The sequence below is a fragment of the Mytilus edulis genome, chromosome 12, assembly GCF_963676685.1.
Source record: "Mytilus edulis chromosome 12, xbMytEdul2.2, whole genome shotgun sequence".
Classification (NCBI taxonomy): domain Eukaryota; kingdom Metazoa; phylum Mollusca; class Bivalvia; order Mytilida; family Mytilidae; genus Mytilus; species Mytilus edulis.
The window spans coordinates 46,720,559-46,745,045 of record NC_092355.1 but is presented as its reverse complement, the minus strand read 5'-3'; the positions used below and the strand labels follow the sequence as shown (position 1 = coordinate 46,745,045).

The 24,487-nt window shown below is 35.0% G+C and overlaps 22 non-coding genes across 22 annotated transcripts; 12 read left to right on the top strand and 10 right to left on the bottom strand.

Moving 5' to 3' along the window:
* Positions 1 to 186: 186 nt before the first annotated feature.
* On the bottom strand, positions 187 to 258 carry Trnaw-cca (transfer RNA tryptophan (anticodon CCA)). The gene has a single exon. It is a non-coding gene; the product is annotated as a tRNA-Trp (tRNA).
* A 404-nt stretch (positions 259 to 662) lies between these two features.
* Positions 663 to 744, top strand: Trnas-aga (transfer RNA serine (anticodon AGA)). The gene has a single exon. It is a non-coding gene; the product is annotated as a tRNA-Ser (tRNA).
* A 6,399-nt stretch (positions 745 to 7,143) lies between these two features.
* On the bottom strand, positions 7,144 to 7,215 carry Trnaw-cca (transfer RNA tryptophan (anticodon CCA)). The gene has a single exon. It is a non-coding gene; the product is annotated as a tRNA-Trp (tRNA).
* Positions 7,216 to 7,619: 404 nt separating this feature from the next.
* Positions 7,620 to 7,701, top strand: Trnas-aga (transfer RNA serine (anticodon AGA)). The gene has a single exon. It is a non-coding gene; the product is annotated as a tRNA-Ser (tRNA).
* A 2,674-nt stretch (positions 7,702 to 10,375) lies between these two features.
* Positions 10,376 to 10,457, top strand: Trnas-aga (transfer RNA serine (anticodon AGA)). The gene has a single exon. It is a non-coding gene; the product is annotated as a tRNA-Ser (tRNA).
* A 551-nt stretch (positions 10,458 to 11,008) lies between these two features.
* Positions 11,009 to 11,080, bottom strand: Trnaw-cca (transfer RNA tryptophan (anticodon CCA)). Its single transcript has one exon. It is a non-coding gene; the product is annotated as a tRNA-Trp (tRNA).
* Positions 11,081 to 11,484: 404 nt separating this feature from the next.
* On the top strand, positions 11,485 to 11,566 carry Trnas-aga (transfer RNA serine (anticodon AGA)). Its single transcript has one exon. It is a non-coding gene; the product is annotated as a tRNA-Ser (tRNA).
* A 551-nt stretch (positions 11,567 to 12,117) lies between these two features.
* Trnaw-cca (transfer RNA tryptophan (anticodon CCA)) lies at positions 12,118 to 12,189 on the bottom strand. Its single transcript has one exon. It is a non-coding gene; the product is annotated as a tRNA-Trp (tRNA).
* A 404-nt stretch (positions 12,190 to 12,593) lies between these two features.
* Trnas-aga (transfer RNA serine (anticodon AGA)) lies at positions 12,594 to 12,675 on the top strand. The gene has a single exon. It is a non-coding gene; the product is annotated as a tRNA-Ser (tRNA).
* A 2,674-nt stretch (positions 12,676 to 15,349) lies between these two features.
* On the top strand, positions 15,350 to 15,431 carry Trnas-aga (transfer RNA serine (anticodon AGA)). Its single transcript has one exon. It is a non-coding gene; the product is annotated as a tRNA-Ser (tRNA).
* Positions 15,432 to 15,982: 551 nt separating this feature from the next.
* On the bottom strand, positions 15,983 to 16,054 carry Trnaw-cca (transfer RNA tryptophan (anticodon CCA)). The gene has a single exon. It is a non-coding gene; the product is annotated as a tRNA-Trp (tRNA).
* A 404-nt stretch (positions 16,055 to 16,458) lies between these two features.
* Trnas-aga (transfer RNA serine (anticodon AGA)) lies at positions 16,459 to 16,540 on the top strand. The gene has a single exon. It is a non-coding gene; the product is annotated as a tRNA-Ser (tRNA).
* Positions 16,541 to 17,091: 551 nt separating this feature from the next.
* Positions 17,092 to 17,163, bottom strand: Trnaw-cca (transfer RNA tryptophan (anticodon CCA)). The gene has a single exon. It is a non-coding gene; the product is annotated as a tRNA-Trp (tRNA).
* Positions 17,164 to 17,567: 404 nt separating this feature from the next.
* Trnas-aga (transfer RNA serine (anticodon AGA)) lies at positions 17,568 to 17,649 on the top strand. The gene has a single exon. It is a non-coding gene; the product is annotated as a tRNA-Ser (tRNA).
* Positions 17,650 to 18,200: 551 nt separating this feature from the next.
* Positions 18,201 to 18,272, bottom strand: Trnaw-cca (transfer RNA tryptophan (anticodon CCA)). The gene has a single exon. It is a non-coding gene; the product is annotated as a tRNA-Trp (tRNA).
* A 404-nt stretch (positions 18,273 to 18,676) lies between these two features.
* Positions 18,677 to 18,758, top strand: Trnas-aga (transfer RNA serine (anticodon AGA)). Its single transcript has one exon. It is a non-coding gene; the product is annotated as a tRNA-Ser (tRNA).
* A 551-nt stretch (positions 18,759 to 19,309) lies between these two features.
* Trnaw-cca (transfer RNA tryptophan (anticodon CCA)) lies at positions 19,310 to 19,381 on the bottom strand. Its single transcript has one exon. It is a non-coding gene; the product is annotated as a tRNA-Trp (tRNA).
* A 404-nt stretch (positions 19,382 to 19,785) lies between these two features.
* Trnas-aga (transfer RNA serine (anticodon AGA)) lies at positions 19,786 to 19,867 on the top strand. The gene has a single exon. It is a non-coding gene; the product is annotated as a tRNA-Ser (tRNA).
* Positions 19,868 to 22,540: 2,673 nt separating this feature from the next.
* On the top strand, positions 22,541 to 22,622 carry Trnas-aga (transfer RNA serine (anticodon AGA)). Its single transcript has one exon. It is a non-coding gene; the product is annotated as a tRNA-Ser (tRNA).
* A 551-nt stretch (positions 22,623 to 23,173) lies between these two features.
* Trnaw-cca (transfer RNA tryptophan (anticodon CCA)) lies at positions 23,174 to 23,245 on the bottom strand. Its single transcript has one exon. It is a non-coding gene; the product is annotated as a tRNA-Trp (tRNA).
* A 404-nt stretch (positions 23,246 to 23,649) lies between these two features.
* Positions 23,650 to 23,731, top strand: Trnas-aga (transfer RNA serine (anticodon AGA)). The gene has a single exon. It is a non-coding gene; the product is annotated as a tRNA-Ser (tRNA).
* A 551-nt stretch (positions 23,732 to 24,282) lies between these two features.
* Positions 24,283 to 24,354, bottom strand: Trnaw-cca (transfer RNA tryptophan (anticodon CCA)). Its single transcript has one exon. It is a non-coding gene; the product is annotated as a tRNA-Trp (tRNA).
* Positions 24,355 to 24,487: the final 133 nt, after the last annotated feature.

Sequence of the window (24,487 nt, the reverse complement as noted above, 5' to 3'; positions counted from 1 at the left end):
ATACAAATTAAGAATAACGTATGTGAGAATCTTTGTGTTTCACTGACATGTAACTTGAACGAGAAACAGGCATCAAGTAGGTATCTCTTTCACTCACACAGTTTTCAATCAGTTTCTTTCAATTGTCACAAACGTTGAATGTGAGACCTTTTCAATATTTCTAGAAAATTGCATCAAAAATACATATGACCCCGACGTGATTCGAACACGCAACCTTCTGATCTGGAGTCAGACGCGCTACCGTTGCGCCACGGAGTCCTTCTTCCAACCTAATGGAATTTTTAGTCTATAACGCTCAGGTTATTATCGATCCTGCTAAACCTGTACCCCTCCCTTTGGCTGTAAAAAAATAAAATCGTGTTTTCCTTACTTTTTGAAAAATATACGATTCAACACGAATCAATCATGATAATTTATAGACAAAATGTTCAAGACAAACTTGAATATTGAAAATATCGCCTGCGGCTACAATCCCAAATTGTTTGCCGAATTTAACTCTAGTTACTATAATTTAACAAAGGCTAAGTTTCCTAATTCAGACTTGCTAATGGAAATTTAAGAACTTATCAGATGACTTCCGACTGACGATGTGGCACTTACGACAGGTTGTTGTCGCATCTGGAATTAAGTATAAAGGAGTTAATTTTGGACGAACGTATCAAGTCGTCGTGGCCGAGTGGTTAAGGCGATAGACTAGAAATCTATTGGGGTCTCCCCGCACAGGTTCGAATCCTGTCGACGACGCAGACTTTTTGATATCGACTTCCGGTTTGGACATTCAGCGAGAAGGACGTAATATTCATAGCTGAATTTCAATCGAATTTTTTTTTCGTCTTTGGACGAGCCATCCATGGCTTAAGGTGTAAGTGATTACTCTTAGTGACATTTCCTTTGATAATCGAGATTTATTTTCCATATAACTGACATTTTAAAGTGTTTTTGTAACCTCCCTTCACCATGCCTGGTGAAAGGGGGGCGAATAGAACTGTGAAGGAACAGACTGTCCTTGTCGATGTTGGGGACAATAAAAATGTTTCGGCCTTGTCTGTAATAAATAGTGTAGAAGCAGAAATTGGTGAAGGTGTAGTAGAGGCTTGCGTACCTAAAAGCGGAAATGTTTACGAAATAACTCTTAAAGAATTAGAAGCTGTTGATTTGTTGTGTGACACTGGGTTCAAAGTTAACAATGTGAAATTCCAGCCGAACGCTGTATTTTCAAAGCAAAAAATGGTGAGCTTCCTAAATGTGTCATATTACGTGACGGATGACGAAATTACGAAAAAACTAGAAGATTTCGGTGCAGAACTTATATCACCTATTAAACGCCGAATGCATCCTGGCACGTCCATTGCAGATGGTACAAGGTACGTGGTAGTAAGATTCCCTGAATTTCGTCAAAGTCTACCGTACAGTATGAAATTTTCGACAGGTGTAAATTCGCACGAATACATACGAGTATTACATGACAACCAGAAAAGGGTCTGTTCGAAATGTTTCGAATCCGGCCATGTTTATATTAACTGTCCTGATAATATGTGTTATCGTTGCAAAGAGAGTGGTCATTTGGCACGCAATTGTCCGAAACCACGCTGTGATAAGTGTCACCGGTATCCAGCTAACTGTACCTGTGAATTTGTATGGGATCATGATCGTCCTGATACAGAACCCCAAGATGACGTGAATGCTGAAGACTCTAATGTCGAAAATGATAACGTAACTAATGATGAACAAATGGAAGAAGATGAAGAGGTTAACAATGATGATCGTGATGATGTTGATGATACGCTAAATTTAGATGACCGTGATGAAGTAGCAGATGATAAAGAAAATTCCGATGTAAATACTGCCCAAGATGAACTAAACCTAGATGAAAATAATGCACAAGATGAACTTATCCTAGATGAAAATCCTAAAACTGATTCCGGTGATGATGATGAACAAACTGAAGTTATGACAGTACATGAACTTTCAAAAGACAATTTAATTGACAATGAAATAAATATTTTGCATAAAAAAGGGGGGTCAAAAAAAGTGAACGAGTCAGTTTCTCATGAGTCAAATGTTGTGGTTGATTCTGATGTTGACAAAAATGCAGAGTCTTCGATTGCCAGTGAGACTGAAATGGAAATAACTGATGAGGAACTGGCTCGTAATATGGGAAAAAAAAGAAGGCGTCGTTTAGTTACTAGCCCCAACCTCACCCCTGAGGATATTAAGAAGATGAAGTCTAATCCTAAGTCCAAACTCCCCCTTAAACAAACAAGTTCAAGTTCATAGGTACACACCTTTATTGTTTATTTTTCTTGTTGATGGTAAATATTGTTAGCATAAATGCTAATGGTCTCAGAGATGTAACAAAGTTTCAGAATTTTACAAAATATTGTACAGAAAATTATTTTGATATTGTTGGTATACAAGAAACCTTTTGGGATGATGATATTATTCCAAATATTGAAAAATTTTGGGAAGGAAAAATATATTTTTGTAATGGTGTAAACCTGAGACAAGGTGTTGCTTTTTTAGTAAGCAAAAGAGTACAAAATCAAGTGTCGGAAGTACAAAGTTTTGACGGTAGATGTATCCATATTTCCTTTAAACAGGATGATAAAACTATTGATATAATTAATTGCTATGTTCCAAACATAATGCAAGAAAAAAATACGTTTTTTGAGAGACTTACTTCTAAAATGCCGAATTCGGAAAATATTATTTTACTAGGTGATATGAATACATCTCTGTCAAATCTTGATCGTTGTGGTAAAACAGAACACACACAAGATAAAGCATACAAAAAACTCACAAACATTTGTGACATGTCTAACTTGTATGATGTATGGCGAGCGAGAAATCAAAATGCACGAACCTTCTCTTGGCGTCGTATCGTTCAAAATGTCCTAATACAAAGTAGAATTGACCACATTTTCATTCCGAAAGCATATTCACAATTCGTCAAAAACGTGTATTATAAACATAATACATTCAGTGACCACTCTTTTGTTAATCTAAATATAGATTTTACTGAAATTGAGAGAGGCCCAGGGTTATGGATATTTAATAATTTGTTATTACACGACGAGGATTATGTTCAAAAAATTTCACGACTAATTGAAAAAGAAAAAAGCTGTAGACTTTTTGATGATGAGCCGCTTATTTGGTATGATAATTTAAAATTTAAAATTAAACAATTATCAAAATCATATGCGCAAAATAAATCGCGTATTGAAAAGTCAGAATATTTTAAGCTTCAAAATGAATATGAAAAACTATCGTCTATGGCGGTAAATAATGTAAATTTTGATGTAAATAAGTTCGAAGAAATGAAACTAAAACTTAAAACATATGAAGATAAAATTTGTAAAGGTGCAATATTGCGCTCAAAGGCTCAATGGGCTATAGACGGTGATAAAAGTTCTAAATATTTTTTGCAACTTGAAAAATATAAACAAAATAGTAACGCTGTAAAAGAATTAAAAACGACAGAGGGCAAAATTTTAAAAACTACAGATGAAATTTTAGAAGAAGTACATAAATTTTATAAAGAGTTATACTCTAGTACAGTAATAGATAAAGATAAAGCAAGAGAAATTTTGGAATTTATTTCTGAAAAAGTTTCTGATGAAGACAGTGAAAATTTAGAAACCGATTTAACTCTACATGAAATTAAATCGTCATTATTTGGCATGTCAAAAAATAAATCACCAGGTCCTGATGGACTAACAGTTGAGTTCTTTTGTAAATTTTTTCATTTGTTTGGTGAGATTTTTCTTAAAATTTTTAAAGTTATAGAAGAAGAACATATATTAACAAGATCCATGCGGCATGGTATAATAAACTTAGTTTATAAAAACAAAGGGGATAAAAATTCTTTAAAAATTTTTAGACCGATATCTTTGCTTTGTGTAGACTACAAAATAATTGCTAGAATAATGTCTAATAGATTAAAATTTGTTCTGCCGAAACTAGTGTCTAGTTTTCAAACATGTTGCATATTAGGCCGTGACATTGCAGACACTACATCAAGTATAAGAGATTTAATTGAAATAATTGAAAATGATGATTTAGAAGCCTATCTTATAAAAGTTGATCAGGAAAAAGCTTTTGATAAGGTTGACCATGACTATCTGTTTCTAGTTTTAGAAAAATTTGGTTTTGGCCCTAAATTTATGCAGTGGATTAAAATATTCTATAATAATGTAAACAGCAGTGTAAAATGTAATGGTTTCCTTACAAAGTATGTTAAACTTAATAATTCAATAAAACAAGGGTGTCCAGTTTCTGCTCTCCTCTATGTATTGGTGGCAGAACCATTAGGTCAAGCTATAATTAAAAATAAAAATATCCAGAGTGTAAATATCCCAAAGTCAAATGTAAATGCTAAAATATTTCAACACGCAGATGACACAAATATTTTTACTTCAAATAAAGAATCTGTAAATGAAACTTTCAAAGTTCTAAATTTGTACAGTGAAGCTTCTGGAGCTAAAATTAACAGACAAAAATCTGAAATTATGTGCTTAGGTTCTGGCAATATTACTGATTCAGAGTTACATAAACTAAATATACAAAAATGTGAAAATGTAACAAAAGTTTTAGGCATATATGTTGGAAAAGATAAAGAGTTATGTGAAATTCTAAACTGGAAAGATAAAATAAAAAAGATAAAAACAATTTTATTCTTTTGGAATAAAAGAGATTTAACTTTACCAGGTCGAGCTACAGTTTTAACTTCCCTTATAATGTCGAGGTTATATTATACTGTAACTGTATGTCCATTGCCAGAAAAAGTTAAAAATGAAATCCGTCTAATTGTTATAAAGTTTCTTTGGCAAAATAAATCACATTTAGTAAAATATCAAAGTGTAGTAGGTACAAAACTTGAAGGTGGATTAAATATTCCTGATATTTTTCTAAAAATGCAAGCCTTTAGACTAAAATTTCTTAAAAAATATTTGGATCCTGAATGTCAATCAATCTGGAAAGGTGCGTTTGATTACTTTATTACTAAAATCGATAATATGGATTTAAAACAAGATATTGTGTATACGCATTTAAATTCAAAACAGATTAAACACTTACCACTTTATTATCAAGAAATGATAAACGCATATTATAAAATAAAAGCCGATTTCAAAATCGATTTTCAAGTGCAACATGTATATAATAATCCGCTGTTTTGTAATCCAAATATAACATGCAACGGTAAAATGCTTCTGTTTGAAAAATTCATTCAAACAGGCTTGATACGGATAAAAGACATTTGCTATGAATTTATGCCGGGTTTCTTCACATCAAATTCAATAGATGAAATAATAAAACAAAAATTTCCTGATGAAAAAACAGAACAAATAAAAACAGCTTTCGAAAAAATCATACGATGTATTCCTGAAGAGTGGAAAGAACTATTAAAATCCGAAAATCCTCTGAATGTTGAAAATGCTCCGATTGTTAAAATTTGTTTAGATAATGACAGAGAAATTCATTTTAGAAGTGCTGTGACGAAATTATTTTACAGCCTTCTTCTGTCAAATTTTTTTGAAACGCCCTCTGCTGAAAAGCATTGGGAGGAGCAGTATCCGCCTCTCAATTTCAAAAGTCTTTATTTAGTTGTCAATCAGAGTTGTTTACCTCCTGATTGTCATTGTTTAAATTATAGGATTGTCCATCGAGCTATTTTTACACTTGAAAAGTTGGTCAGAATAGGTCAGGCAGATACAGGCACATGCAAAGCATGCGGCCAAGGTATAGAGAATCTTGGTCACCTGTTTGTACATTGTCGAAAGATTCAACCACTTCATGATTACCTGAAAGACACATTACACAACATATTTATTAATTACCCACCTGACATGGTTAATTCCATTGATTATGAACAGTTATTTTTACTTGGGTTTTTAAAACGTTCACAAGATATTAATACTTATTTTCTAAACTTTTTCCTTAGTGTAGCCCGAGTTTGCATATTCAAAACACGGAATTTAAAAGTTTTTCATGACAAAGAAATAGATGCACTACGTTTTTTCAAATACACAATAAGAAAATACATTGAATACGCATACACGTATTATAAAATGACACAACAAAGACAATTATTCTACAAATATTTTTTACACAAAAACACTTTATTAGATATTCAAAACGACAACATAGTTTTGTTTGTCTAGACAGTTACTTCTATTTGATTGGTTGTTAGAACAATAGATCACATTCCAACGTAAAATTATCGATCGCACTTAGGTGTGTTTGACTTTTGAAAATATTTTGGAGTTGTCTCGCTTTCAATATAGAATTTGTCCACCGTCTATTCATATAGACTTTTTGAAAAATGAATCGCCATAAAAAAAAAAAATATATGCTGTATATAATTCTTTTAACTTTTAAAACACGTACATCTAGATGTATTTTATTTTTTTACTAATGTAGGAGGATAACTACTAACAACTCTGTATATAGCAAAATTCTCACCAACGAGGGATGTCTCAATGGTGACAGTATGTAAATATGTAATAAAATTTTTATTAATGATAAAAAAAAAGGCGATAGACTAGAAATCTATTGGGGTCTCCCCGCACAGGTTCGAATCCTGTCGACGACGCAGACTTTTTGATATCCACTTTTTGTAATGAATCACACACACTGCTCACTCAACGCGCTCAAAGACAAGTAGGAATCAAAGTTATCGATAAGTTAACCACAGATTGATTCTGTCCTGAAAACGACCATTTTGAATGAATTCAGATGTTAATATGACAGAGTTCATTCAGCTCAACTGTGGACTGAGGAAGATCGTTAAGGTATCATGAATAGAGGAAGAAAAAAGGCACACACTCTCAGTATCAATCCTAACAATTTCGGGGAGATAAACGGTGATTTGCCAGTAAATACTTTGATTTTGATAAAAATCGTTAGCTTTCCTATCTTCCGTCTGAAATTAAATTGTTATTGAAGGAAAACTGTTAGATACAAATTAAGAATAACGTATGTGAGAATCTTTGTGTTTCACTGACATGTAACTTGAACGAGAAACAGGCATCAAGTAGGTATCTCTTTCACTCACACAGTTTTCAATCAGTTTCTTTCAATTGTCACAAACGTTGAATGTGAGACCTTTTCAATATTTCTAGAAAATTGCATCAAAAATACATATGACCCCGACGTGATTCGAACACGCAACCTTCTGATCTGGAGTCAGACGCGCTACCGTTGCGCCACGGAGTCCTTCTTCCAACCTAATGGAATTTTTAGTCTATAACGCTCAGGTTATTATCGATCCTGCTAAACCTGTACCCCTCCCTTTGGCTGTAAAAAAATAAAATCGTGTTTTCCTTACTTTTTGAAAAATATACGATTCAACACGAATCAATCATGATAATTTATAGACAAAATGTTCAAGACAAACTTGAATATTGAAAATATCGCCTGCGGCTACAATCCAAAATTGTTTGCCGAATTTAACTCTAGTTACTATAATTTAACAAAGGCTAAGTTTCCTAATTCAGACTGGCTAATGGAAATTTAAGAACTTATCAGATGACTTCCGACTGACGATGTGGCACTTACGACAGGTTGTTGTCGCATCTGGTATTAAGTATAAAGGAGTTAATTTTGGACGAACGTATCAAGTCGTCGTGGCCGAGTGGTTAAGGCGATAGACTAGAAATCTATTGGGGTCTCCCCGCACAGGTTCGAATCCTGTCGACGACGCAGACTTTTTGATATCCACTTTTTGTAATGAATCACACACACTGCTCACTCAACGCGCTCAAAGACAAGTAGGAATCAAAGTTATCGATAAGTTAACCACAGATTGATTCTGTCCTGAAAACGACCATTTTGAATGAATTCAGATGTTAATATGACAGAGTTCATTCAGCTCAACTGTGGACTGAGGAAGATCGTTAAGGTATCATGCATAGAGGAAGAAAAAAGGCACACACTCTCAGTATCAATCCTAACAATTTCGGGGAGATAAACGGTGATTTGCCAGTAAATACTTTGATTTTGATAAAAATCGTTAGCTTTCCTATCTTCCGTCTGAAATTAAATTGTTATTGGAGGAAAACTGTTAGATACAAATTAAGAATAACGTATGTGAGAATCTTTGTGTTTCACTGACATGTAACTTGAACGAGAAACAGGCATCAAGTAGGTATCTCTTTCACTCACACAGTTTTCAATCAGTTTCTTTCAATTGTCACAAACGTTGAATGTGAGACCTTTTCAATATTTCTAGAAAATTGCATCAAAAATACATATGACCCCGACGTGATTCGAACACGCAACCTTCTGATCTGGAGTCAGACGCGCTTTTTTTTTTTTTTATCTTTATTATAATCTCACTTCTATATACATATCACAGATTACAATTACACATATATAAAACATTTATATCAATTATTGTCATTTTTCCCTGAAAAAAAAACAACAAAAAACAACAATAAAATCTCTCATTTTCTCTAAGTCTACAAATCGCTCATTTTCTCTAAGTTATCAAAATGTCCTATATTAAACTGATTATATCAATGTAACTTTTTTAATCAGTCTATCCTATGATAAACTAATTGTATAAATATACTGTCTTTTTTTTATATTTTCATTTTTATATATAAAACAATAAAATAGCCTTTGAACTATTACAAGAAAAAATACACAAAATGTTAGCATACGCAAATGTTATTTCAACTTATATTTTTAAGTCCTAACAAAAATAGGTTGGTTTCCAAACCTAAGTTTTGATACATAATAAACAATATAATTAAAGAGTTAATTCACGCACGAAACGGATCTTGTTTTTTTCCAAATAACTGTTCATTCCACAAAACACCACGGACAAAGTTTGTTAACTTCCGCGTATCTTTCTAATTTCGGAACATGAAAAACATAACTACTAATATCTTCATCGTCCGTTTTTCTCAAATCTCTAAATCTATTAATATAAAACATTGTGTCTTCATAACCTGATTTGTTCGTATCAAGATTCAGATGATTTATTTTCTGCTTTGTTACATTACAAATAACTATTGTATCTCTCTTTTTAATTTTTCCTAATACTAGATCGCCTTCTGGTCGTCTATTAAACACTATTTTCTGATAATGGCTATCGTTACACGGACTATTCCCGGTTATTATCGATTTGGATGCGACTGTTTTTATTTCGTCATCTATTTCTACACGTTCACATTCCTTTATATTTGTGTGTACACTTTGTTTTTTAATTTCCGCACTCGTTCCACATATCGAATTACGACACACTCTTTTTCCAGGTGGCGATTCATTGTTGTTATTGATCGACCTGTTTATAGAAACTCGTACCGGCTGAGTAATTTTCGTTACAGGTTTAATGTGTACCTTCTCGGGGGCTACTAGCGGGAGATCTACCTTGTCAATTTGCTGATTTTCATCACACGATTCACTCATATCTTCCTCCGAACTATCGCTTTCTATATCACTAGTGTCTAGATCGTCGTCGTTTTGTGTATTCTCTATTATTTTATCTTGCCACGTTTTTAATCGTTTAGTGTCCCTGTCTTTGTTGGATATCGACTTATGCTTTACACTTTTGTTTACATTCACCAATTCACCTCTGGTCCAAATCAACGAAATTCGCATTTTATCCCCTAGGTAATTCGAATTCCAAGTAAATTGTTCATATTCATCTACAATACTGTTAATGAGTGCAACTAATGGTTTTGGTAATTTCTCCATTATAATGTCCCTTCTGCGAGCCTCAATATTTTCACATGAAGAAGAAAAGTTCACAAAACATCATATAAAGGCACTATTTTTGCATAAATGTCAGTAATTAAACTTACATAACTGTTTGGGAAGTGTTTTTAACTATTTCCGGCTGGTAATATCCAAATCCAATAGATAATATAACTTCAAAACAGGACAAGCAAAATATACGTCTACATAGGTGTAAGGTGCACTCGACTTTCCCTGAGTCAGACGCGCTACCGTTGCGCCACGGAGTCCTTCTTCCAACCTAATGGAATTTTTAGTCTATAACGCTCAGGTTATTATCGATCCTGCTAAACCTGTACCCCTCCCTTTGGCTGTAAAAAAATAAAATCGTGTTTTCCTTACTTTTTGAAAAATATACGATTCAACACGAATCAATCATGATAATTTATAGACAAAATGTTCAAGACAAACTTGAATATTGAAAATATCGCCTGCGGCTACAATCCAAAATTGTTTGCCGAATTTAACTCTAGTTACTATAATTTAACAAAGGCTAAGTTTCCTAATTCAGACTTGCTAATGGAAATTTAAGAACTTATCAGATGACTTCCGACTGACGATGTGGCACTTACGACAGGTTGTTGTCGCATCTGGTATTAAGTATAAAGCAGTTAATTTTGGACGAACGTATCAAGTCGTCGTGGCCGAGTGGTTAAGGCGATAGACTAGAAATCTATTGGGGTCTCCCCGCACAGGTTCGAATCCTGTCGACGACGCAGACTTTTTGATATCCACTTTTTGTAATGAATCACACACACTGCTCACTCAACGCGCTCAAAGACAAGTAGGAATCAAAGTTATCGATAAGTTAACCACAGATTGATTCTGTCCTGAAAACGACCATTTTGAATGAATTCAGATGTTAATATGACAGAGTTCATTCAGCTCAACTGTGGACTGAGGAAGATCGTTAAGGTATCATGCATAGAGGAAGAAAAAAGGCACACACTCTCAGTATCAATCCTAACAATTTCGGGGAGATAAACGGTGATTTGCCAGTAAATACTTTGATTTTGATAAAAATCGTTAGCTTTCCTATCTTCCGTCTGAAATTAAATTGTTATTGGAGGAAAACTGTTAGATACAAATTAAGAATAACGTATGTGAGAATCTTTGTGTTTCACTGACATGTAACTTGAACGAGAAACAGGCATCAAGTAGGTATCTCTTTCACTCACACAGTTTTCAATCAGTTTCTTTCAATTGTCACAAACGTTGAATGTGAGACCTTTTCAATATTTCTAGAAAATTGCATCAAAAATACATATGACCCCGACGTGATTCGAACACGCAACCTTCTGATCTGGAGTCAGACGCGCTACCGTTGCGCCACGGAGTCCTTCTTCCAACCTAATGGAATTTTTAGTCTATAACGCTCAGGTTATTATCGATCCTGCTAAACCTGTACCCCTCCCTTTGGCTGTAAAAAAATAAAATCGTGTTTTCCTTACTTTTTGAAAAATATACGATTCAACACGAATCAATCATGATAATTTATAGACAAAATGTTCAAGACAAACTTGAATATTGAAAATATCGCCTGCGGCTACAATCCCAAATTGTTTGCCGAATTTAACTCTAGTTACTATAATTTAACAAAGGCTAAGTTTCCTAATTCAGACTTGCTAATGGAAATTTAAGAACTTATCAGATGACTTCCGACTGACGATGTGGCACTTACGACAGGTTGTTGTCGCATCTGGTATTAAGTATAAAGGAGTTAATTTTGGACGAACGTATCAAGTCGTCGTGGCCGAGTGGTTAAGGCGATAGACTAGAAATCTATTGGGGTCTCCCCGCACAGGTTCGAATCCTGTCGACCATGCAGACTTTTTGATATCCACTTTTTGTAATGAATCACACACACTGCTCACTCAACGCGCTCAAAGACAAGTAGGAATCAAAGTTATCGATAAGTTAACCACAGATTGATTCTGTCCTGAAAACGACCATTTTGAATGAATTCAGATGTTAATATGACAGAGTTCATTCAGCTCAACTGTGGACTGAGGAAGATCGTTATGGTATCATGCATAGAGGAAGAAAAAAGGCACACACTCTCAGTATCAATCCTAACAATTTCGGGGAGATAAACGGTGATTTGCCAGTAAATACTTTGATTTTGATAAAAATCGTTAGCTTTCCTATCTTCCGTCTGAAATTAAATTGTTATTGGAGGAAAACTGTTAGATACAAATTAAAAATAACGTATGTGAGAATCTTTGTGTTTCACTGACATGTAACTTGAACGAGAAACAGGCATCAAGTAGGTATCTCTTTCACTCACACAGTTTTCAATCAGTTTCTTTCAATTGTCACAAACGTTGAATGTGAGACCTTTTCAATATTTCTAGAAAATTGCATCAAAAATACATATGACCCCGACGTGATTCGAACACGCAACCTTCTGATCTGGAGTCAGACGCGCTACCGTTGCGCCACGGAGTCCTTCTTCCAACCTAATGGAATTTTTAGTCTATAACGCTCAGGTTATTATCGATCCTGCTAAACCTGTACCCCTCCCTTTGGCTGTAAAAAAATAAAATCGTGTTTTCCTTACTTTTTGAAAAATATACGATTCAACACGAATCAATCATGATAATTTATAGACAAAATGTTCAAGACAAACTTGAATATTGAAAATATCGCCTGCGGCTACAATCCAAAATTGTTTGCCGAATTTAACTCTAGTTACTATAATTTAACAAAGGCTAAGTTTCCTAATTCAGACTTGCTAATGGAAATTTAAGAACTTATCAGATGACTTCCGACTGACGATGTGGCACTTACGACAGGTTGTTGTCGCATCTGGTATTAAGTATAAAGGAGTTAATTTTGGACGAACGTATCAAGTCGTCGTGGCCGAGTGGTTAAGGCGATAGACTAGAAATCTATTGGGGTCTCCCCGCACAGGTTCGAATCCTGTCGACGACGCAGACTTTTTGATATCCACTTTTTGTAATGAATCACACACACTGCTCACTCAACGCGCTCAAAGACAAGTAGGAATCAAAGTTATCGATAAGTTAACCACAGATTGATTCTGTCCTGAAAACGACCATTTTGAATGAATTCAGATGTTAATATGACAGAGTTCATTCAGCTCAACTGTGGACTGAGGAAGATCGTTAAGGTATCATGCATAGAGGAAGAAAAAAGGCACACACTCTCAGTATCAATCCTAACAATTTCGGGGAGATAAACGGTGATTTGCCAGTAAATACTTTGATTTTGATAAAAATCGTTAGCTTTCCTATCTTCCGTCTGAAATTAAATTGTTATTGGAGGAAAACTGTTAGATACAAATTAAGAATAACGTATGTGAGAATCTTTGTGTTTCACTGACATGTAACTTGAACGAGAAACAGGCATCAAGTAGGTATCTCTTTCACTCACACAGTTTTCAATCAGTTTCTTTCAATTGTCACAAACGTTGAATGTGAGACCTTTTCAATATTTCTAGAAAATTGCATCAAAAATACATATGACCCCGACGTGATTCGAACACGCAACCTTCTGATCTGGAGTCAGACGCGCTTTTTTTTTTTTTTATCTTTATTATAATCTCACTTCTATATACATATCACAGATTACAATTACACATATATAAAACATTTATATCAATTATTGTCATTTTTCCCTGAAAAAAAAACAACAAAAAACAACAATAAAATCTCTCATTTTCTCTAAGTCTACAAATCGCTCATTTTCTCTAAGTTATCAAAATGTCCTATATTAAACTGATTATATCAATGTAACTTTTTTAATCAGTCTATCCTATGATAAACTAATTGTATAAATATACTGTCTTTTTTTTATATTTTCATTTTTATATATAAAACAATAAAATAGCCTTTGAACTATTACAAGAAAAAATACACAAAATGTTAGCATACGCAAATGTTATTTCAACTTATATTTTTAAGTCCTAACAAAAATAGGTTGGTTTCCAAACCTAAGTTTTGATACATAATAAACAATATAATTAAAGAGTTAATTCACGCACGAAACGGATCTTGTTTTTTTCCAAATAACTGTTCATTCCACAAAACACCACGGACAAAGTTTGTTAACTTCCGCGTATCTTTCTAATTTCGGAACATGAAAAACATAACTACTAATATCTTCATCGTCCGTTTTTCTCAAATCTCTAAATCTATTAATATAAAACATTGTGTCTTCATAACCTGATTTGTTCGTATCAAGATTCAGATGATTTATTTTCTGCTTTGTTACATTACAAATAACTATTGTATCTCTCTTTTTAATTTTTCCTAATACTAGATCGCCTTCTGGTCGTCTATTAAACACTATTTTCTGATAATGGCTATCGTTACACGGACTATTCCCGGTTATTATCGATTTGGATGCGACTGTTTTTATTTCGTCATCTATTTCTACACGTTCACATTCCTTTATATTTGTGTGTACACTTTGTTTTTTAATTTCCGCACTCGTTCCACATATCGAATTACGACACACTCTTTTTCCAGGTGGCGATTCATTGTTGTTATTGATCGACCTGTTTATAGAAACTCGTACCGGCTGAGTAATTTTCGTTACAGGTTTAATGTGTACCTTCTCGGGGGCTACTAGCGGGAGATCTACCTTGTCAATTTGCTGATTTTCATCACACGATTCACTCATATCTTCCTCCGAACTATCGCTTTCTATATCACTAGTGTCTAGATCGTCGTCGTTTTGTGTATTCTCTATTATTTTATCTTGCCACGTTTTTAATCGTTTAGTGTCCCTGTCTTTGTTGGATATCGACTTATGCTTTACACTTTTGTTTACATTCACCAATTCACCTCTGGTCCAAATCAACGAAATTCGCATTTTATCCCCTAGGTAATTCGAATTCCAAGTAAATTGTTCATATTCATCTACAATACTGTTAATGAGTGCAACTAATGGTTTTGGTAATTTCTCCATTATAATGTCCCTTCTGCGAGCCTCAATATTTTCACATGAAGAAGAAAAGTTCACAAAACATCATATAAAGGCACTATTTTTGCATAAATGTCAGTAATTAAACTTACATAACTGTTTGGGAAGTGTTTTTAACTATTTCCGGCTGGTAATATCCAAATCCAATAGATAATATAACTTCAAAACAGGACAAGCAAAATATACGTCTACATAGGTGTAAGGTGCACTCGACTTTCCCTGAGTCAGACGCGCTACCGTTGCGCCACGGAGTCCTTCTTCCAACCTAATGGAATTTTTAGTCTATAACGCTCAGGTTATTATCGATCCTGCTAAACCTGTACCCCTCCCTTTGGCTGTAAAAAAATAAAATCGTGTTTTCCTTACTTTTTGAAAAATATACGATTCAACACGAATCAATCATGATAATTTATAGACAAAATGTTCAAGACAAACTTGAATATTGAAAATATCGCCTGCGGCTACAATCCAAAATTGTTTGCCGAATTTAACTCTAGTTACTATAATTTAACAAAGGCTAAGTTTCCTAATTCAGACTTGCTAATGGAAATTTAAGAACTTATCAGATGACTTCCGACTGACGATGTGGCACTTACGACAGGTTGTTGTCGCATCTGGTATTAAGTATAAAGCAGTTAATTTTGGACGAACGTATCAAGTCGTCGTGGCCGAGTGGTTAAGGCGATAGACTAGAAATCTATTGGGGTCTCCCCGCACAGGTTCGAATCCTGTCGACGACGCAGACTTTTTGATATCCACTTTTTGTAATGAATCACACACACTGCTCACTCAACGCGCTCAAAGACAAGTAGGAATCAAAGTTATCGATAAGTTAACCACAGATTGATTCTGTCCTGAAAACGACCATTTTGAATGAATTCAGATGTTAATATGACAGAGTTCATTCAGCTCAACTGTGGACTGAGGAAGATCGTTAAGGTATCATGCATAGAGGAAGAAAAAAGGCACACACTCTCAGTATCAATCCTAACAATTTCGGGGAGATAAACGGTGATTTGCCAGTAAATACTTTGATTTTGATAAAAATCGTTAGCTTTCCTATCTTCCGTCTGAAATTAAATTGTTATTGGAGGAAAACTGTTAGATACAAATTAAGAATAACGTATGTGAGAATCTTTGTGTTTCACTGACATGTAACTTGAACGAGAAACAGGCATCAAGTAGGTATCTCTTTCACTCACACAGTTTTCAATCAGTTTCTTTCAATTGTCACAAACGTTGAATGTGAGACCTTTTCAATATTTCTAGAAAATTGCATCAAAAATACATATGACCCCGACGTGATTCGAACACGCAACCTTCTGATCTGGAGTCAGACGCGCTACCGTTGCGCCACGGAGTCCTTCTTCCAACCTAATGGAATTTTTAGTCTATAACGCTCAGGTTATTATCGATCCTGCTAAACCTGTACCCCTCCCTTTGGCTGTAAAAAAATAAAATCGTGTTTTCCTTACTTTTTGAAAAATATACGATTCAACACGAATCAATCATGATAATTTATAGACAAAATGTTCAAGACAAACTTGAATATTGAAAATATCGCCTGCGGCTACAATCCCAAATTGTTTGCCGAATTTAACTCTAGTTACTATAATTTAACAAAGGCTAAGTTTCCTAATTCAGACTTGCTAATGGAAATTTAAGAACTTATCAGATGACTTCCGACTGACGATGTGGCACTTACGACAGGTTGTTGTCGCATCTGGTATTAAGTATAAAGGAGTTAATTTTGGACGAACGTATCAAGTCGTCGTGGCCGAGTGGTTAAGGCGATAGACTAGAAATCTATTGGGGTCTCCCCGCACAGGTTCGAATCCTGTCGACCATGCAGACTTTTTGATATCCACTTTTTGTAATGAATCACACACACTGCTCACTCAACGCGCTCAAAGACAAGTAGGAATCAAAGTTATCGATAAGTTAACCACAGATTGATTCTGTCCTGAAAACGACCATTTTGAATGAATTCAGATGTTAATATGACAGAGTTCATTCAGCTCAACTGTGGACTGAGGAAGATCGTTATGGTATCATGCATAGAGGAAGAAAAAAGGCACACACTCTCAGTATCAATCCTAACAATTTCGGGGAGATAAACGGTGATTTGCCAGTAAATACTTTGATTTTGATAAAAATCGTTAGCTTTCCTATCTTCCGTCTGAAATTAAATTGTTATTGGAGGAAAACTGTTAGATACAAATTAAAAATAACGTATGTGAGAATCTTTGTGTTTCACTGACATGTAACTTGAACGAGAAACAGGCATCAAGTAGGTATCTCTTTCACTCACACAGTTTTCAATCAGTTTCTTTCAATTGTCACAAACGTTGAATGTGAGACCTTTTCAATATTTCTAGAAAATTGCATCAAAAATACATATGACCCCGACGTGATTCGAACACGCAACCTTCTGATCTGGAGTCAGACGCGCTACCGTTGCGCCACGGAGTCCTTCTTCCAACCTAATGGAATTTTTAGTCTATAACGCTCAGGTTATTATCGATCCTGCTAAACCTGTACCCCTCCCTTTGGCTGTAAAAAAATAAAATCGTGTTTTCCTTACTTTTTGAAAAATATACGATTCAACACGAATCAATCATGATAATTTATAGACAAAATGTTCAAGACAAACTTGAATATTGAAAATATCGCCTGCGGCTACAATCCAAAATTGTTTGCCGAATTTAACTCTAGTTACTATAATTTAACAAAGGCTAAGTTTCCTAATTCAGACTTGCTAATGGAAATTTAAGAACTTATCAGATGACTTCCGACTGACGATGTGGCACTTACGACAGGTTGTTGTCGCATCTGGTATTAAGTATAAAGGAGTTAATTTTGGACGAACGTATCAAGTCGTCGTGGCCGAGTGGTTAAGGCGATAGACTAGAAATCTATTGGGGTCTCCCCGCACAGGTTCGAATCCTGTCGACGACGCAGACTTTTTGATATCCACTTTTTGTAATGAATCACACACACTGCTCACTCAACGCGCTCAAAGACAAGTAGGAATCAAAGTTATCGATAAGTTAACCACAGATTGATTCTGTCCTGAAAACGACCATTTTGAATGAATTCAGATGTTAATATGACAGAGTTCATTCAGCTCAACTGTGGACTGAGGAAGATCGTTAAGGTATCATGCATAGAGGAAGAAAAAAGGCACACACTCTCAGTATCAATCCTAACAATTTCGGGGAGATAAACGGTGATTTGCCAGTAAATACTTTGATTTTGATAAAAATCGTTAGCTTTCCTATCTTCCGTCTGAAATTAAATTGTTATTGGAGGAAAACTGTTAGATACAAATTAAGAATAACGTATGTGAGAATCTTTGTGTTTCACTGACATGTAACTTGAACGAGAAACAGGCATCAAGTAGGTATCTCTTTCACTCACACAGTTTTCAATCAGTTTCTTTCAATTGTCACAAACGTTGAATGTGAGACCTTTTCAATATTTCTAGAAAATTGCATCAAAAATACATATGACCCCGACGTGATTCGAACACGCAACCTTCTGATCTGGAGTCAGACGCGCTACCGTTGCGCCACGGAGTCCTTCTTCCAACCTAATGGAATTTTTAGTCTATAACGCTCAGGTTATTATCGATCCTGCTAAACCTGTACCCCTCCCTTTGGCTGTAAAAAAATAAAATCGTGTTTTCCTTACTTTTTGAAAAATATACGATTCAACACGAATCAATCATGATAATTTATAGACAAAATGTTCAAGACAAACTTGAATATTGAAAATATCGCCTGCGGCTACAATCCAAAATTGTTTGCCGAATTTAACTCTAGTTACTATAATTTAACAAAGGCTAAGTTTCCTAATTCAGACTTGCTAATGGAAATTTAAGAACTTATCAGATGACTTCCGACTGACGATGTGGCACTTACGACAGGTTGTTGTCGCATCTGGTATTAAGTATAAAGGAGTTAATTTTGGACGAACGTATCAAGTCGTCGTGGCCGAGTGGTTAAGGCGATAGACTAGAAATCTATTGGGGTCTCCCCGCACAGGTTCGAATCCTGTCGACGACGCAGACTTTTTGATATCCACTTTTTGTAATGAATCACACACACTGCTCACTCAACGCGCTCAAAGACAAGTAGGAATCAAAGTTATCGATAAGTTAACCACAGATTGATTCTGTCCTGAAAACGACCATTTTGAATGAATTCAGATGTTAATATGACAGAGTTCATTCAGCTCAACTGTGGACTGAGGAAGATCGTTAAGGTATCATGCATAGAGGAAGAAAAAAGGCACACACTCTCAGTATCAATCCTAACAATTTCGGGGAGATAAACGGTGATTTGCCAGTAAATACTTTGATTTTGATAAAAATCGTTAGCTTTCCTATCTTCCGTCTGAAATTAAATTGTTATTGGAGGAAAACTGTTAGATACAAATTAAGAATAACGTATGTGAGAATCTTTGTGTTTCACTGACATGTAACTTGAACGAGAAACAGGCATCAAGTAGGTATCTCTTTCACTCACACAGTTTTCAATCAGTTTCTTTCAATTGTCACAAACGTTGAATGTGAGACCTTTTCAATATTTCTAGAAAATTGCATCAAAAATACATATGACCCCGACGTGATTCGAACACGCAACCTTCTGATCTGGAGTCAGACGCGCTACCGTTGCGCCACGGAGTCCTTCTTCCAACCTAATGGAATTTTTAGTCTATAACGCTCAGGTTATTATCGATCCTGCTAAACCTGTACCCCTCCCTTTGGCTGTAAAAAAATAAAATCGTGTTTTCCTTACTTTTTGAAAAATATACGATTCAACACGAATCAATCATGATAATTTATAGACAAAATGTTCAAGACAAACTTGAATATTGAAAATATCGCCTGCGGCTACAATCCAAAATTGTTTGCCGAATTTAACTCTAGTTACTATAATTTAACAAAGGCTAAGTTTCCTAATTCAGACTTGCTAATGGAAATTTAAGAACTTATCAGATGACTTCCGACTGACGATGTGGCACTTACGACAGGTTGTTGTCGCATCTGGTATTAAGTATAAAGGAGTTAATTTTGGACGAACGTATCAAGTCGTCGTGGCCGAGTGGTTAAGGCGATAGACTAGAAATCTATTGGGGTCTCCCCGCACAGGTTCGAATCCTGTCGACGACGCAGACTTTTTGATATCCACTTTTTGTAATGAATCACACACACTGCTCACTCAACGCGCTCAAAGACAAGTAGGAATCAAAGTTATCGATAAGTTAACCACAGATTGATTCTGTCCTGAAAACGACCATTTTGAATGAATTCAGATGTTAATATGACAGAGTTCATTCAGCTCAACTGTGGACTGAGGAAGATCGTTAAGGTATCATGCATAGAGGAAGAAAAAAGGCACACACTCTCAGTATCAATCCTAACAATTTCGGGGAGATAAACGGTGATTTGCCAGTAAATACTTTGATTTTGATAAAAATCGTTAGCTTTCCTATCTTCCGTCTGAAATTAAATTGTTATTGGAGGAAAACTGTTAGATACAAATTAAGAATAACGTATGTGAGAATCTTTGTGTTTCACTGACATGTAACTTGAACGAGAAACAGGCATCAAGTAGGTATCTCTTTCACTCACACAGTTTTCAATCAGTTTCTTTCAATTGTCACAAACGTTGAATGTGAGACCTTTTCAATATTTCTAGAAAATTGCATCAAAAATACATATGACCCCGACGTGATTCGAACACGCAACCTTCTGATCTGGAGTCAGACGCGCTTTTTTTTTTTTTATCTTTATTATAATCTCACTTCTATATACATATCACAGATTACAATTACACATATATAAAACATTTATATCAATTATTGTCATTTTTCCCTGAAAAAAAAACAACAAAAAACAACAATAAAATCTCTCATTTTCTCTAAGTCTACAAATCGCTCATTTTCTCTAAGTTATCAAAATGTCCTATATTAAACTGATTATATCAATGTAACTTTTTTAATCAGTCTATCCTATGATAAACTAATTGTATAAATATACTGTCTTTTTTTTATATTTTCATTTTTATATATAAAACAATAAAATAGCCTTTGAACTATTACAAGAAAAAATACACAAAATGTTAGCATACGCAAATGTTATTTCAACTTATATTTTTAAGTCCTAACAAAAATAGGTTGGTTTCCAAACCTAAGTTTTGATACATAATAAACAATATAATTAAAGAGTTAATTCACGCACGAAACGGATCTTGTTTTTTTCCAAATAACTGTTCATTCCACAAAACACCACGGACAAAGTTTGTTAACTTCCGCGTATCTTTCTAATTTCGGAACATGAAAAACATAACTACTAATATCTTCATCGTCCGTTTTTCTCAAATCTCTAAATCTATTAATATAAAACATTGTGTCTTCATAACCTGATTTGTTCGTATCAAGATTCAGATGATTTATTTTCTGCTTTGTTACATTACAAATAACTATTGTATCTCTCTTTTTAATTTTTCCTAATACTAGATCGCCTTCTGGTCGTCTATTAAACACTATATTCTGATAATGGCTATCGTTACACGGACTATTCCCGGTTATTATCGATTTGGATGCGACTGTTTTTATTTCGTCATCTATTTCTACACGTTCACATTCCTTTATATTTGTGTGTACACTTTGTTTTTTAATTTCCGCACTCGTTCCACATATCGAATTACGACACACTCTTTTTCCAGGTGGCGATTCATTGTTGTTATTGATCGACCTGTTTATAGAAACTCGTACCGGCTGAGTAATTTTCGTTACAGGTTTAATGTGTACCTTCTCGGGGGCTACTAGCGGGAGATCTACCTTGTCAATTTGCTGATTTTCATCACACGATTCACTCATATCTTCCTCCGAACTATCGCTTTCTATATCACTAGTGTCTAGATCGTCGTCGTTTTGTGTATTCTCTATTATTTTATCTTGCCACGTTTTTAATCGTTTAGTGTCCCTGTCTTTGTTGGATATCGACTTATGCTTTACACTTTTGTTTACATTCACCAATTCACCTCTGGTCCAAATCAACGAAATTCGCATTTTATCCCCTAGGTAATTCGAATTCCAAGTAAATTGTTCATATTCATCTACAATACTGTTAATGAGTGCAACTAATGGTTTTGGTAATTTCTCCATTATAATGTCCCTTCTGCGAGCCTCAATATTTTCACATGAAGAAGAAAAGTTCACAAAACATCATATAAAGGCACTATTTTTGCATAAATGTCAGTAATTAAACTTACATAACTGTTTGGGAAGTGTTTTTAACTATTTCCGGCTGGTAATATCCAAATCCAATAGATAATATAACTTCAAAACAGGACAAGCAAAATATACGTCTACATAGGTGTAAGGTGCACTCGACTTTCCCTGAGTCAGACGCGCTACCGTTGCGCCACGGAGTCCTTCTTCCAACCTAATGGAATTTTTAGTCTATAACGCTCAGGTTATTATCGATCCTGCTAAACCTGTACCCCTCCCTTTGGCTGTAAAAAAATAAAATCGTGTTTTCCTTACTTTTTGAAAAATATACGATTCAACACGAATCAATCATGATAATTTATAGACAAAATGTTCAAGACAAACTTGAATATTGAAAATATCGCCTGCGGCTACAATCCAAAATTGTTTGCCGAATTTAACTCTAGTTACTATAATTTAACAAAGGCTAAGTTTCCTAATTCAGACTTGCTAATGGAAATTTAAGAACTTATCAGATGACTTCCGACTGACGATGTGGCACTTACGACAGGTTGTTGTCGCATCTGGTATTAAGTATAAAGGAGTTAATTTTGGACGAACGTATCAAGTCGTCGTGGCCGAGTGGTTAAGGCGATAGACTAGAAATCTATTGGGGTCTCCCCGCACAGGTTCGAATCCTGTCGACGACGCAGACTTTTTGATATCCACTTTTTGTAATGAATCACACACACTGCTCACTCAACGCGCTCAAAGACAAGTAGGAATCAAAGTTATCGATAAGTTAACCACAGATTGATTCTGTCCTGAAAACGACCATTTTGAATGAATTCAGATGTTAATATGACAGAGTTCATTCAGCTCAACTGTGGACTGAGGAAGATCGTTAAGGTATCATGCATAGAGGAAGAAAAAAGGCACACACTCTCAGTATCAATCCTAACAATTTCGGGGAGATAAACGGTGATTTGCCAGTAAATACTTTGATTTTGATAAAAATCGTTAGCTTTCCTATCTTCCGTCTGAAATTAAATTGTTATTGGAGGAAAACTGTTAGATACAAATTAAGAATAACGTATGTGAGAATCTTTGTGTTTCACTGACATGTAACTTGAACGAGAAACAGGCATCAAGTAGGTATCTCTTTCACTCACACAGTTTTCAATCAGTTTCTTTCAATTGTCACAAACGTTGAATGTGAGACCTTTTCAATATTTCTAGAAAATTGCATCAAAAATACATATGACCCCGACGTGATTCGAACACGCAACCTTCTGATCTGGAGTCAGACGCGCTACCGTTGCGCCACGGAGTCCTTCTTCCAACCTAATGGAATTTTTAGTCTATAACGCTCAGGTTATTATCGATCCTGCTAAACCTGTACCCCTCCCTTTGGCTGTAAAAAAATAAAATCGTGTTTTCCTTACTTTTTGAAAAATATACGATTCAACACGAATCAATCATGATAATTTATAGACAAAATGTTCAAGACAAACTTGAATATTGAAAATATCGCCTGCGGCTACAATCCAAAATTGTTTGCCGAATTTAACTCTAGTTACTATAATTTAACAAAGGCTAAGTTTCCTAATTCAGACTTGCTAATGGAAATTTAAGAACTTATCAGATGACTTCCGACTGACGATGTGGCACTTACGACAGGTTGTTGTCGCATCTGGTATTAAGTATAAAGGAGTTAATTTTGGACGAACGTATCAAGTCGTCGTGGCCGAGTGGTTAAGGCGATAGACTAGAAATCTATTGGGGTCTCCCCGCACAGGTTCGAATCCTGTCGACGACGCAGACTTTTTGATATCCACTTTTTGTAATGAATCACACACACTGCTCACTCAACGCGCTCAAAGACAAGTAGGAATCAAAGTTATCGATAAGTTAACCACAGATTGATTCTGTCCTGAAAACGACCATTTTGAATGAATTCAGATGTTAATATGACAGAGTTCATTCAGCTCAACTGTGGACTGAGGAAGATCGTTAAGGTATCATGCATAGAGGAAGAAAAAAGGCACACACTCTCAGTATCAATCCTAACAATTTCGGGGAGATAAACGGTGATTTGCCAGTAAATACTTTGATTTTGATAAAAATCGTTAGCTTTCCTATCTTCCGTCTGAAATTAAATTGTTATTGGAGGAAAACTGTTAGATACAAATTAAGAATAACGTATGTGAGAATCTTTGTGTTTCACTGACATGTAACTTGAACAAGAAACAGGCATCAAGTAGGTATCTCTTTCACTCACACAGTTTTCAATCAGTTTCTTTCAATTGTCACAAACGTTGAATGTGAGACCTTTTCAATATTTCTAGAAAATTGCATCAAAAATACATATGACCCCGACGTGATTCGAACACGCAACCTTCTGATCTGGAGTCAGACGCGCTACCGTTGCGCCACGGAGTCCTTCTTCCAACCTAATGGAATTTTTAGTCTATAACGCTCAGGTTATTATCGATCCTGCTAAACCTGTACCCCTCCCTTTGGCTGTAAAAAAATAAAATCGTGTTTTCCTTACTTTTTGAAAAATATACGATTC